General features: G+C 37.0%; 2 protein-coding genes across 8 annotated transcripts in view; one reads left to right on the top strand and one right to left on the bottom strand.

Annotated features, from left to right (window-relative positions):
• Window positions 1-13,139, top strand: part of ScsbetaG (Succinyl-coenzyme A synthetase beta subunit, GDP-forming) — a 279,380-nt gene that overhangs the window by 82,567 nt on the left and 183,674 nt on the right. The gene's annotated exons all lie outside the window — the stretch shown is intronic.
• The window catches only part of Mnt, a 259,484-nt gene that overhangs the window by 188,095 nt on the left and 58,250 nt on the right, over window positions 1-13,139 (bottom strand). For 4 of the 6 annotated variants that reach the window (XM_073973146.1, XM_073973162.1, XM_073973147.1 and 1 more), the window contains one exon: window positions 9,139-9,166. The exons of the other annotated variants lie outside the window; for them this stretch is intronic. The gene's annotated coding sequence lies outside the window, so the exon portion shown is untranslated. The remainder of the gene's footprint in view (window positions 1-9,138; window positions 9,167-13,139) is intronic. 6 annotated transcript variants of the gene reach the window in all.

Below are 13,139 nucleotides of genomic sequence, written 5' to 3'. Positions count from 1 at the left end.
TTAAAAATTTTTACCGTTGTAGAGGGCACTGGATACATGTCTCTCGTGCTTAGCTGCGAAAATTTTTCAAATTTGAAATTATATAGGAGATTTGCAATAAACGGGCTTAAATGATTCGAACTTAAAACAGTCTACGTTTAAACTTTCCTCAACATCTGAAACAAACTTACAAAATATTATACTCAAATCTGCTCTCATCCCTTACAATTCATTTTCTATCCACCAAAACTGCATCTTTATATCAACTAGTTACATGGATTCGGTGCGACAATCAGTCAGTCTAACCGATTGACTAATTGGACATGTACGAGTAGGTGTTGTTGTTGTTTCCTTTTTTTCATATCAAACTACTGGTTACAATCTTACAAATTACATCGTTTACTCACACACATGGTAGATAAATATGCAATTACGCGAAGAGACCGAGAATCGGAGAGTAAAACATATTGTCGAGAGACACAGAGAATAGGTGGCAGGTATCTCGTGATGTGTAATGCAATTGAAGAGTAAATTGCAGAAAATTGCATTTATATGTCAATGTACGTTTTCAATGTTAAATGTGAACAACATACTCTAAGGTCCAATCCGGTAATAAAAAACAAACAAAAACACAAAACAGTAACAAAAAAAAAAAAAACTTGTAATACATAAGAGAAAAGAAAACACAGAAAGAAAAAAAATATGAAAAACAAAGTGAAGTAAAATACTACAATCTATCAGTGGCAGAGGCAAACAAATGGGGTTGGTTGAATAGGCCAGACCAGATCCGACCAGGCTACCCATAGACATATACATATTTGTTCTCATGTATTGTAGAGAGTATAGTATAGCCCAGAGTATGAAAATATATACAAACATAAATGCATTTTTTCGTTTAGTATATGTAGCATGTATATGTAGCATGTATATAAGTTTAAACATATGCAGTTACATACATCCATATTTGTATACACATGTATGACGACAAAACTGGTAGCCGAACATTGCATTGATAATTTAACGCTGTGTTGTTTGTTTATCACCCGGTAGGTATTGCTTCTGCTTGACGGCCTCAAAAATCTCTCCTCTCCACCTACCAGCACTGACAATGTAATGTGGGTTCATCATACAGTGTTGCCAACTAGTTTACACTAGTAGTGTGCAATGATGTTGAAGGTTATATATAAAATAGTTGAGTGATGATGACTGATAGATCTACAACACCCAAACGAAACGGCAGAAGCTAGAATCTTGAAATTTTGGGTGAGGATTAGTCGATAAGGTTGGGATTTTGGAAATTCGTACTAGAAAAGTGCGAAAAGTACTAAAATGTACTATGGAATGGTACCATTCGTATGGCTGACCGACTAATAACGCTGTGAACACAAATTTTGGGGCAGCGATAATTCCTTTTGGAGATGAAAGCCCTTGGTGAGTATATTAAGAATCCCAAATGACAGATTCGCCGTGAGTCGAACTTCCGCGTTATGGCGTGATGAAGTTTTTGCTAGAGACCCTGTAAGCCATCAGGAATTAGCGTTGTATCTTTGTTCACTGTTGTTTTAGCTTATTTTTGAGATGACATGTCTGCAGTCAAATCGAATGAGGATTATTTTCGTAGAGCACTTCGACCTTCTAACTCGCTTCCTTCAATGTCCTTTTCGTCCTTTATTTTAAGAGCCGCTATAAAAGTACCACAAGATGAAGTTTTTCAGCTTCGAAATGTTCTGCAAAAATGTCGCTCAGAAAATTTACGGCTCTCATTTGACAACGGCTCTCATTGACAACTAATCGATTTTGAGGCGTTTTCATAGTCATTTTTGAAAAAGAAGCCTAAATACCAAATTTCAGCCATTTCTTTAAGATAATGTGGCTAAAACCTTAAAAATAGCAAACATCGGAAGGTACCGTTATATGGAGGCTATATCAAAAAGTGGACCTATACCGACAAATTTTTGAAGGGAAAGGTTTGTAGGCCTAAATACCAACTTCATTTGGGTAAAATAATGTGGCTAAAACCTTCAAAATACCGAAAATCGGAAGGTACCGTTCTATGGAGGCTATATCAAAAGGTGGACCTATACCGACAAATTTCTAAAGGGAAAGGTTTGTAGCCCCATAGAAGACTTTATACCAAATTTTATACATTTCGGTAAGATTATGTGGTTAAAACCTTCAAAATACCGAAAATCGAGAGGTATGGTTCTATGTGCGTTATATCAAAACATGGACCTATATCTACACATTTTTGGAGAACTTCTCCTGTATTCCACCCCCTCCATACAGCATTGAGATCGTACCGTCTGTGGATGATTGTACATTATTGGCGTCAGGTAACTTCCCTAATGTCATTCGTGAAAGGCTGATCTCCTATTTGGAATATCCAAATATCCGACATTAAACCTACAGCCACTCTGGACGGCAGAGGTGAGAACACAGTTGAATGTCATGGTCAATAGTAGCAGAATTCAGACAACAAACTACCCCAAGATTATAGGGGTCACATTCGACAGCATGTTCATGTCATCCGCGCATACCTCTTCTATCTATAACAAGCTGAGATGTAGGAACAATGTCCTAAAGTCCTCAGTAGGAATCAATTGGGGTGCAGATAAGAAACGTTGTTGACCACATATAAAGCGATAGGTCGGTCTGTGGTAAGCTATTCGGCGCCAGTGTGGTCTGCGAATATAAGTGCAATGTGATGGGAAAATATTCAAACCCGTCAAAATGTCACTAAAGAGCCTCAGCTGCCAGAGTAGTTTTGATTCAACTACGCTTGGGATGGTGTAGCCGTTTAAATTCCTATAGGGCAAGGATCGATAACAACGTGCAAAACATCTGCCCAGCATGGGGCACAGGCCCGCACGACTCACAGCACCTTTTTTACTGCCCTGCCAAACCTACTCAACTAACACCAGTAGCTTTGTGGTTACATCCCACCGAAGATGTCTGATTACTAGAACCGGAAATAGACCCAACAACAACCAATTAGTACTGATGACCTTTTATCAGCCTTCTGAAGTAAAATTTGCAAGCCGAAAAAATGGAATAACGTATCACGACTGACAGGTCACGACACCAAGTTATACACAGACGGCTCTAAGATGAAATGTGGAGTAGGCACGAGTGTCTTCTAGGCAGAAGCAAACATAGCTACATCCACAAAGTTACCTGAGGACTGCAGTGATTTTCTGTCACATCAATGCTAGTGAAAAAATATAAAGAAGGGCGTCTGACTATAGTAGTGTTTATTTTAATCCCAGGTCATAAGGCACTTGTTGATAACGAAAAAGCAGACGAACTAGCCAGAGCAGTATCCGCCTCTAACGAACTCCCAAAGCCGTCAGTCGCAAAACGAATGGAAGTAGTTAAGGGGGATTATCATTAAATACTAGCCATCACCAGCAGAGATCAGATGGAACAAAACTGAAAGATGTGAAATATCAAAATCGACTTGGTCACATTACAACATCAAACGTACAATGTTTCTGATTAGCCAAAATCGATGGAACTTGGCAACACTAATTGTGGTGCTAACCGATCCCTGGGCGCTACGTATTACACACAACGACTACTGCCTCAGCTTCGGCAATTAAAAAAAGGAGGATACGGTTGAGGACATTCTCTGCTCCTGCCCTGCACAATGAAACGAAGATTGAAAGCTCCGCTCATTCATTTAGCAGTATCCGCATTTAACCAACTCCCAAAGCCGTCAGTCGCAAAACGAATGGAAGTAGTTAAGGGGGACTATCATTAAATACTAGCCATCACCAGCAGAGATCAGATGGAACAAGACTGAAAGATGTGAAATATCAAAATCGACATGGTCACAACATCAAACGTACAATGTTTCTGATTTGCCAAAATCGATGGAACTTGGCAACACTAATTGTGGTGCTAACCGATCCCTGGGCGCTACGTATTCCACACAACGACTACTGCCTCAGCTTCGGCAATTAAAAAGAGGAGGATACGGTTGAGGACATTCTCTGCTCCTGCCCTGCACAATGAAACGAAGATTGAAAGCTCCGCTCATTCACGATTTCACAGAGACAACCGAACTAGGTCTAGGAAACCTTATGACCAATCCAGGAAGTCCTTAAGAAGTTTCATTTAAACTCCACGTTCCGTAGTATTCTTCTGGTTCATGGAAACCCATTTGAAAAAAGACATAAAAATCCTTAAAAATACACTGTGGCGTATACGCGTTGATACACATCATACGCTCCCAGGTATGTAGAAAAATTTCTCGTAAATGATGTTCCAAAACTACAATAATATTGAATTGAAAAAACTACTTACTACACATAAACTTTAACTACACAAATGTTGCATCACTTCCCTTACTGTGCAGCAATCATATTATGTTCAAATGCACAACTACTTTACTCTTTCACAGAGTTCCAGCCAACCCGGGAGACTACCCGCTACATTGTTGTTAAGTTTATGGGAGGAAAATACCATAAAATTTACTTTGTATATGAAATTGAGACAATTTGAAGAACATAAGTTTTTTTGTTTGCATTTTATGAAAACCAAAAACCTAATCTTTCACTTCTTTAACATGTTATACAAAATTTCTAGTACCATTAAAATCTATTTCATACTTATACATACATATACAAATATTCTCACACAGGCACGTGCACACAAAGGCATTAACAGAAACATGAAACTTGTGTAAATTGTATTAAATATTCTAAGAAGATTGATTGAATTTGTGTCAAATCGTTGTCGTTCTTTGGGTGTATGGCCATGAATGCAGGCAACCAGCCAGGACATCACGTCAGGAATATAAAATATATTTTTTAACAGATTTCAATTTGTTTGGCTATGTATGACGTATAGTCGAAACTGAATATATGTAAATTTTGTACGTGCATATATTGAGTTCAGTATTTCAATGGCGCCTATGAACGATAATATTGTAGTTAGGCATAACATAGCCAACTTTTGTACAGATATCGGGATGTATGAGTTATAATATTTGAATGCATTCAATATTTAATATTACATAATACAGAAAAAAATATATATCGACTTTTTTGTAGAAAATTTACTTATGTTGTATTGTAACTCGCGAACAGTTATACTATACCATAACTTTTGAACACATTTCGGAAAAATAAATAAAAATAATAAGAGAGGAGCTGTGGTCGTATTCATGTAAAAAATAGGAATAATGCGTTCAAACGAGTTTTTTGTGTTAATTTCCAAGTAGTGGCTTTGCAACACAATGTAGAACTTTATGTTCAAAGAAGAAGTTAAAGAATACACTTCAGAGTTGAGGGTTCTAAAGTATGATTTTTTAATATATCCACTGTATGTATCTCAAACGGATGCTGACATTTTGAAGACTGAAAAATGGTGTTTCTGGAATATTTGCTGTAATCGGAACGCGCATACGGATTTATTTAAGAGCTTATTATGTCATTGTATTGCTCGCGATATCGCATTTTTTATGTATAACTTGTATAACTTGCGCCCAAAGTCGAAATTTTTCTTCGTAAATTTTTCTAAAAAAACCTGTTTTTTAAATTAAAAATTTACAAATGTCATTCTATTTCCGTTGAAACACGCGTAAATTTAATTTTTTTGCGTTCTGTATCAAATAGACCACGAAAATCTGCAAAAAATGTTTTTGAAAATATCTCGTATTGAGACGCGTTTTAGATGTGTCATTTCTACACACAGAGAAGAGATATTGTTGGAACAATCATATTCTAAGAGCAAAATAGTGTATTTTAAAAATCTGAAAACATATATTGTTGTTTCAACCATATATTTTTTATTAGGAAACATGATGACACAAAATATATTGTTGCGCCAACAATACATATTTTAAGAATTTTAAAATACACTATTTTGCTCTTAGAATATGATTGTTCCAACAATATTTTTTCTCTGCGTGTAAATGCCTGTTTAAAATGTGCGAAAACAGACATTTAAAAACTTTCGTGAATCCGGAGATATATGTATTAGTTTTTTTTTCTAAAAACGGGGTGCGATTCTGCATTCACGGTTCTTGATGGATCGCACTGAAACGACATATAATGATGTAATTTTAACGATCATCATTGAAATCGGATGCGCTTAAAATGTAAATGTACTTCGTGGAAATTATGGGCATTTTACTGTTGTTGCACCGTAATATGCAACTGATGCTACATCGTGGTCTCCAAATAGAATTTCACTAATTGTATATCAAATAAAAGGGATTCATTCTCTGTTTAGGAAAATCGGATGTACATGATGTCGTTTTCACTATTACGCGGTTTATATGCGTTTTAGGTGTTGTAATATTTACTTAAACTTTATTTTAATTTTATGTCCCATTTGGAAATCCTTTTGATTTAATATCTTCTTCTTCTTTATTTGCCAACCCGTATTCGGGTGTTAGCGATCATACAATTATGTTTTACATTGTTAACAATTTAATTACATTTTTAATTCCATTATAGATAGGTTTCGATTCTTGGCAGCATTCAGGAGGTTTCTTTCGTCTTGCAGTCCCGTCCATTCTTGAATATTTCTTATCCATGATGTTTCTTTTCTGCCTCTTGGTCTTCTTCCATTTATTGTGGTTTGGATAATGGCTTGGAGGAGCTTATATTTTTCATTGCGCATTATATGACCCAGATAATATGTTTTTCGGCTTTTACATCGCGTGTTATTTGTCGTTCCACATTCATCCGTCGTAGTACTTCTTCATTTGAAACGTGGTTAGTCCAGCGGATTTTTAGAATACGACGATAAATCCACATTTCAAAAGAATTTAGTCGTTCTTCGTCGGCTAATTTTATCGTCCAAGTTTCTGCAGAGTATAATAATACTGACCATATGTAGCATCTGACAAAACGTATTTTCGTTGAAAGGCTTATGTCATGGCTGGTTAGCGTTTTCTTATATTTGGAAAATGAATTTCTTGCCATTTCGATTGATTTAATATAATGTTCTAAAAATGTACCTCATCCACAAAAGTTCAAAACTTTTCGCTACTTCCCACACAAAATTTAGGATCGGATCGTTTTGCTTTTTTTGTAGCAACTTGTATTTGTTGTCCCCAGTATACGACAGTATATGTTTTTTCAGGGGCAAGTCCATACTTCCTGAAAAAATGGTCCGAAAGCTATAAAAATCCCCTTATGGCACTATGTGTAGCGGTTGGAGCGCACAAAAACTCTAGAACGAATCGGTCCAAACGAATCCTTTTGATTTTTTGTAACAAATTGTATTCGCTTTCCCCATTACGACGGTACATATTTTTTCGGGGACAAGTCCTTACTTCTTGAGATAATGGTCCAAAAGCTCCAAAAAGCCTGGCGGCACCAACTAAACTGGGTAGTAGGTAAGATAACCTTTGAAGGGAGAAACCGATTCTATCAAAACGTTTTATATCGTATTACATAGACGGTAGAAGTTTTGTGAGTTACTTATTTTCTTTAGGTCTGAGGCTGAGGGTTTATGTCTGTTGGCCAAGCCGACCGATACGTTTTTACTTGTTATACCCTCACCATTTATGCTAACTAAGGTATATGCACTTTCATACGGGAAAAATGTGCCTCATCGAAATAATGGTTTTAGACCCCAAGTATGTTTGGACGAAATGTGTTTCAGACAATTTTGAGTCCGCCTGGCTGGCTGGAGCGCACGATAACTCTCGAACGGATCAACCGATTCGGTCCAAAATTTGGCTTTCGTAATATTTTGTCCAAACTTAGTTTAAGTTCGAAGATGGGTTATATCGGTCCACTCCTTCCGGTACCTCCCACACAAAAGTTCGAAAATGTTCGGAAAATTCGTACGATAACTCTTGAAGGGAGTAACCGATTTGGTCCATACTTTGCAAATCGTGAAATGTCTACCAGACTTAGATGTGGTTCCAATATGGACTCAATCGGTCTACTCCTTCTGGTACCTCTCACACAAAATTTCGGATAAGTTCAGTTTAGGACCTGCTATCGAATCACTTTGATTTTTGTTGAAGCAACTTGCATTCGCTTCCTCAATTACGATGGTAAAAGTTTCATTAGGGGCAAGTCCATACTTCTTGAGAAAATAGCCTGAAAGTTGCAAAAAAAAAAAACCATGACACCGTTTGAGGTGGTTGGAGCGCAGGATAACTCTCGAACGAAACTGCCGATTCGGTCCAAAATATGGCCTTAGTAATATTTTGTCCAAACATACTTTATGTTCGAAGATAAGCCATATCGGTCCTCCTTCAGGTACCTCCCCCACAAAAGTTCAAAAATGTTCGGGAAATTTGTTCGTACGGTAACTCTTCAGGAGTGGCCGAATTGGTACATACTTTACACATCCTAATATATCTACAAGATATAGATCAGTTTCAAATATGGACTATATTTGTTCACTTCATCCGGTACCTCCCACAAAAATTTCGGATAAGTTCACTTTAAGACCTGCAATCGAATCACTTTGATTTTTGTTGAAGCGATTTGCATTCGCTACCTCAATTACAATGGTAAAATTTTTTTCAGGGGCAGGTCCATATTTCTTGAGCAAACAGCTCGATGCTTGTAAAAACCCCCTATGGCACCATATGTAGTGGCTGGAGATCCACTTCCATAATAGTCAAGGTCGATCCATTCCTTAAGGTATCTCCTCCGCAAAACTTTTGATCTTTAATCCTAATCAACATTTTTGTCGGTTCATACGCCCAACATTTTTAAAACCCCCTAAATACATACGTTTTTTGAGAAAAAATTGTTTCAATATACACAGGATGAGGGTATATTTCTGTCGGCAAAGCTGACTGATACTTTTTTAGTTACAATATTTTTTGCCACGTCCAAAAACATTTAATTTTATCCAAAAATATTTATTTTTTATAATATATAATCACAAGTCGCGTATTTTAAAAAGGTAAACCTTGGCGTCAACCATATTAAATTTTCAAAAATATTTGTGATATGTATTTAATATTAACAGTCTGTCTCTATACGTCGATAAGAAAATGAATGTGTACGAAATATTACCAAACTCCTGTGTGTGTTTTCAAATTTGTTGTTATTTTGAAGCAAAATCAAAGGTAATAATATTTCGAAAACTAAAGTTTTGGTGTGTTTTATTCGCACACATTTTCGTTTCGACATATAGAAACAGGCTGTAAGAGTCAGAGCTAATACTAGTACTTACCGATGTTTACAATGATTCCCGTACATACCTGAAATAATATAAAAGAGAATAAAGTTAAGCAATGACTGATTTTAATAAAATATTGGCTCTACAACTTTAAACTTTCTGTTTTGAAAACATATAAATCGAGTCAATAATAAATAATATTGACTTGGAGGGTGAACAAGTGTTGTTATAATTTAGTATTTCAAGGATCTCAAAGTGGAGACCTAAATCTTTATCAATCGAATTTGTACGGCTGATACTAATAGCCTACAGCAAGATAAACTCAAGCCGAAAAAGCTGTGCGCTTAGTAGATTTAAGTTGTGTGCTTAGAAAAGAAGTAAAGTCATGTGTGAAGTAACGTAAATAAATCATTGTAAAATCGTAACTCGAATTTTATTTGCTACAAATCGTATCTGAAACACAACAACCTCTACACGGAGTTAAGTAAAACCTAATTCGGTAACAATATCATAAACAGTGAGCGTAATAATTCCACTGATAGACCCAATCAGTACAATCTGAAACTATAGGGCCAAATGTGTATGAAAGAGTGACCCTTAGTTTTGGGAAATCTCGTGGTCAATATTTCAGGAAGTATTTGCCTCTCTGACACGATCCGCGAAGTGGTATTAAACTATATTACAGAACAAAAGTTTTGAACCTAATTTTGACAGCGATCCGTGACATCGATTTTGGTAAACATTTTAAAATGTTGGTTGGTAGGTACCCAAAGTAGTGAACTTGATCTATGTTTTGCTTAAATCGCTTGATACTAAAGAGAGTTATCGTTGCACCAGCCAGCCAGGTAGACGGACGGACGCACAAAGCTAAATCTGAAACGCATTTTGTTCAAACATATTTGGGGTTTAAACCATTTGTATACCCTCAGCATTTATGCTAACCAAGGTATATACACTTTCATACAAGCAAAACGTGCCTCATCGAAGATGGGTCATATCGGTCCACTTCTTCAGGTACCTCCCCCACAAAAGTTCGGAAAAATTGTGCAAATTATAACTCTTAAAGCTAGTAACCGATTTGGTCTATACTTTACACATCATGAAATTTCTGCCAGACATAGATAAGGTTCCAATATGGACTCCGTCGGTCCACTGCTTCGGTCACCTCCCACATAAAATTTCGGAAAAGTTTAGCTTAGGATCTGCTCTCGAATAGTTTTGATTTTTGTTATAGAAACTTGTATTTGCTGCCCCCATTACGGCAGTACAAGTTTTATCAGGGGCAAGACCATACTCCGTGAGAAAATAGCCTCTGCAGCTCACGAACTAATCTGCAGATTGGGTCCAAAATTTGGCCATCTTAATATTTTGTCCGAACTTAGTTTAAGTTCAAAAAAATGAGCAATATCGGTCCACTCTCTTAGGTACCAACCCCACAAAAGTTCAACACTTTTCACTAAAATGATGTACACGATAACTCTCGAAGGTAGTAACTGATTTGATCCATACTTTGCACATCGTTATATTTCTACGAGACATAAATCAGGTTCAAAAATCTGCTATATATGCCAATTCCTTCGGATACCTCTCACACAAAATTCCGGAAAATTGCAGTTTAAGGGCTGCTGGAGGTTTCAATTCAAGTTCGGGGATATAGGAACCCGCGGACCTATATTGATAATTATATTCTGGAATATTTTGTAACCACATGGAAGACCAAATAACAAATTTCAGCTTTTCGATGGGATACTGACGTCACAGCCTTTAGAAATGCGAAATACGGGAGGTCCCATTCTATGGAGGCTATATCGAAACGTGGGCCTATACCAAAGAATTTTAGTCAGAAATGTTTTTACATCCAACAAAGACTAAATACCAAATTTCAGTCATTTCGGTGGGTGGCTGTGGCCACAACCTTCAAAATACCGAAAATCGGGAGGTACTGTTCTATGGGGTCTATATGAAGGCGTGGACCTATACCGACAAATTTCTGAGAGAAAGTTGTATACCCTTAATGAAGAGTAAGTACCAACTTTCAGCCATTTCGATGTTATAATAATGCTAACCTTCAAAATACCGAAAATCGGGAGGTACCGTTCTATGGGGGCTATTTGAAGAAGTAGACCCATACCGAAAATTTCATATGGAACGTTTTATACCTCAAATGAAGACTAAATACTAAATTGCAGCCATTTCGGTGGAATATTGAGGCTGTAACCTTCAAAATATCGGAAATAGGGACGTACCGTTCTATGGGGGCTATACAAAGGCATGGACCTATACCGACAACTTTCTGGGGGAAAGTTTTATACTCCAACTGAAGACTAAATACCAAATTTCAAAAATTCTGAGGAATATTGAGGCCACAACCTTCAAACACCGAAAATCGATAGGTACGTTCTATGGGGGGGCTATATGACGGCGTGGATCTATACAAACAAATTTCATAACGAACTTTAAATACCCCAAATGAAGACCAAATATCAAATTTCAGCCATTTCAAAATACCGAAAATCCGGAGGTACCGTTCTATGGGAGCTATATATCGGCATATATCTGGGGGAAAGTTTTGATCAATACTGTGCACATCGTAATATTTCTAACAGGCATAGATCAAGTTCGAATATGGAATATCGGTCCACTTCTTCGGGTACCTCTCACACAAAATTTAAGTGCAGTTAAAGATCTCCTCTCGAATCCTTTTTATTTTTGTTGTAACAACTTGTATTCGCTACCCCCATTACGACGGTGCAAGTTTTTTCAGGGGCAAGTCCTGAGAAAATGGCCTGAAAGCTGTGGCACCATGTGTTGTGGATGGAGCGCGCGGTAGCTCTCGAACAGATAAACTGATTCGATCCAAAATATGGCAATCGTAATAAAGCTAAATCAAGTTCTAAGCCATATCAGTCCACGCCTTCAGGTACCACTCTCATAAAAGTTCAAAAATGTTCGGAAAAATTGTGCGTATGATAACTCTTGAAGGGAGTGACCGATTTGTTCCATACTTTACACATCCTAATATATCTACAGGATATAGATCAGTTTCGAATATGGGCTATATTTGTCTACTCCTTGGGTACCTCCCACACATAATTTCGGATATGTTTACTTTAAGACCTGCTCTCGAATCACTTCGATTTTTGTTGAAGCAACTTGTATTCGCTGCCTCCATTACGATGGTAAAAGCTTTCTCAGGGGCAACTCCATACTTTTAGAAAAAAAAAAACAGACCGAGAGGTATAAAAAACCCCTATGACACCATATGTAGTGGCTGTAAAGCACGATAACTCTCGCTTTGATCAACCGATTTGGTCCAAAATTTGGCCTTCGTCATGTTTTGTCCAAACTTAATTTCATTTCAAAGATGGGCGATACCGGTTCACAACTTCCAGTACTTCTCCCAATATTTAAAAAATGTCGCTAAAATTGTATGCACTATATTTTGTTCAAATTTATTTTAAATCCTACAATAGCCTATACCGGTTCTCTCCTTAAGGTACCTCCGCCACAAAAGTTCAAGATTTGTGTGTAAGTGCAGCACGGTGCTCTTGAAGCAAATTTAAATGGAAGGTGCTTACACCTCGGAAGTTTTTGCGGATTCTGAAACTACAGTGTTCATAGATGAGAAAAATCAAAAAACTAAAAAATCGCCGGAGCGCTTTTTAAATAAATCGCGATTCAAAATGGAATTATAAAGGGTTGTTTATGTTTTAACGATTTAGCTTGAAAACCGCTAATCCTACCTAAATCAGACTAAGACAGATGTTGTACCTATGCAAATTCTCTACAAGATTAACCTTTATGGAATTTTCGTAAATTTTACCGTTATTGAGATATATAAGTTCAAATTGGGACAATGTATTGACTGTATCGCCTCCTTATAAAACAATGTAATGACGGCAAATTCTCATATTAAACTTATATTTGTCAAAAATGGTACAGCCTAGGAAAAAACAAGTGAGCAAAGGCTATAGTCGGGATGGCGCCGACCATGTGATACCCTACACCACTACCCCTACACCACTACCCCTGTGCATAAGCTTTTCACTGGTAAA

This window comes from Musca autumnalis, unplaced genomic scaffold (genome assembly GCF_047663935.1).
Source record: "Musca autumnalis isolate F117 unplaced genomic scaffold, ASM4766393v1 scaffold_3, whole genome shotgun sequence".
NCBI classification, from domain to species: domain Eukaryota; kingdom Metazoa; phylum Arthropoda; class Insecta; order Diptera; family Muscidae; genus Musca; species Musca autumnalis.
This window is presented reverse-complemented; position numbering and strand designations above follow the sequence as displayed.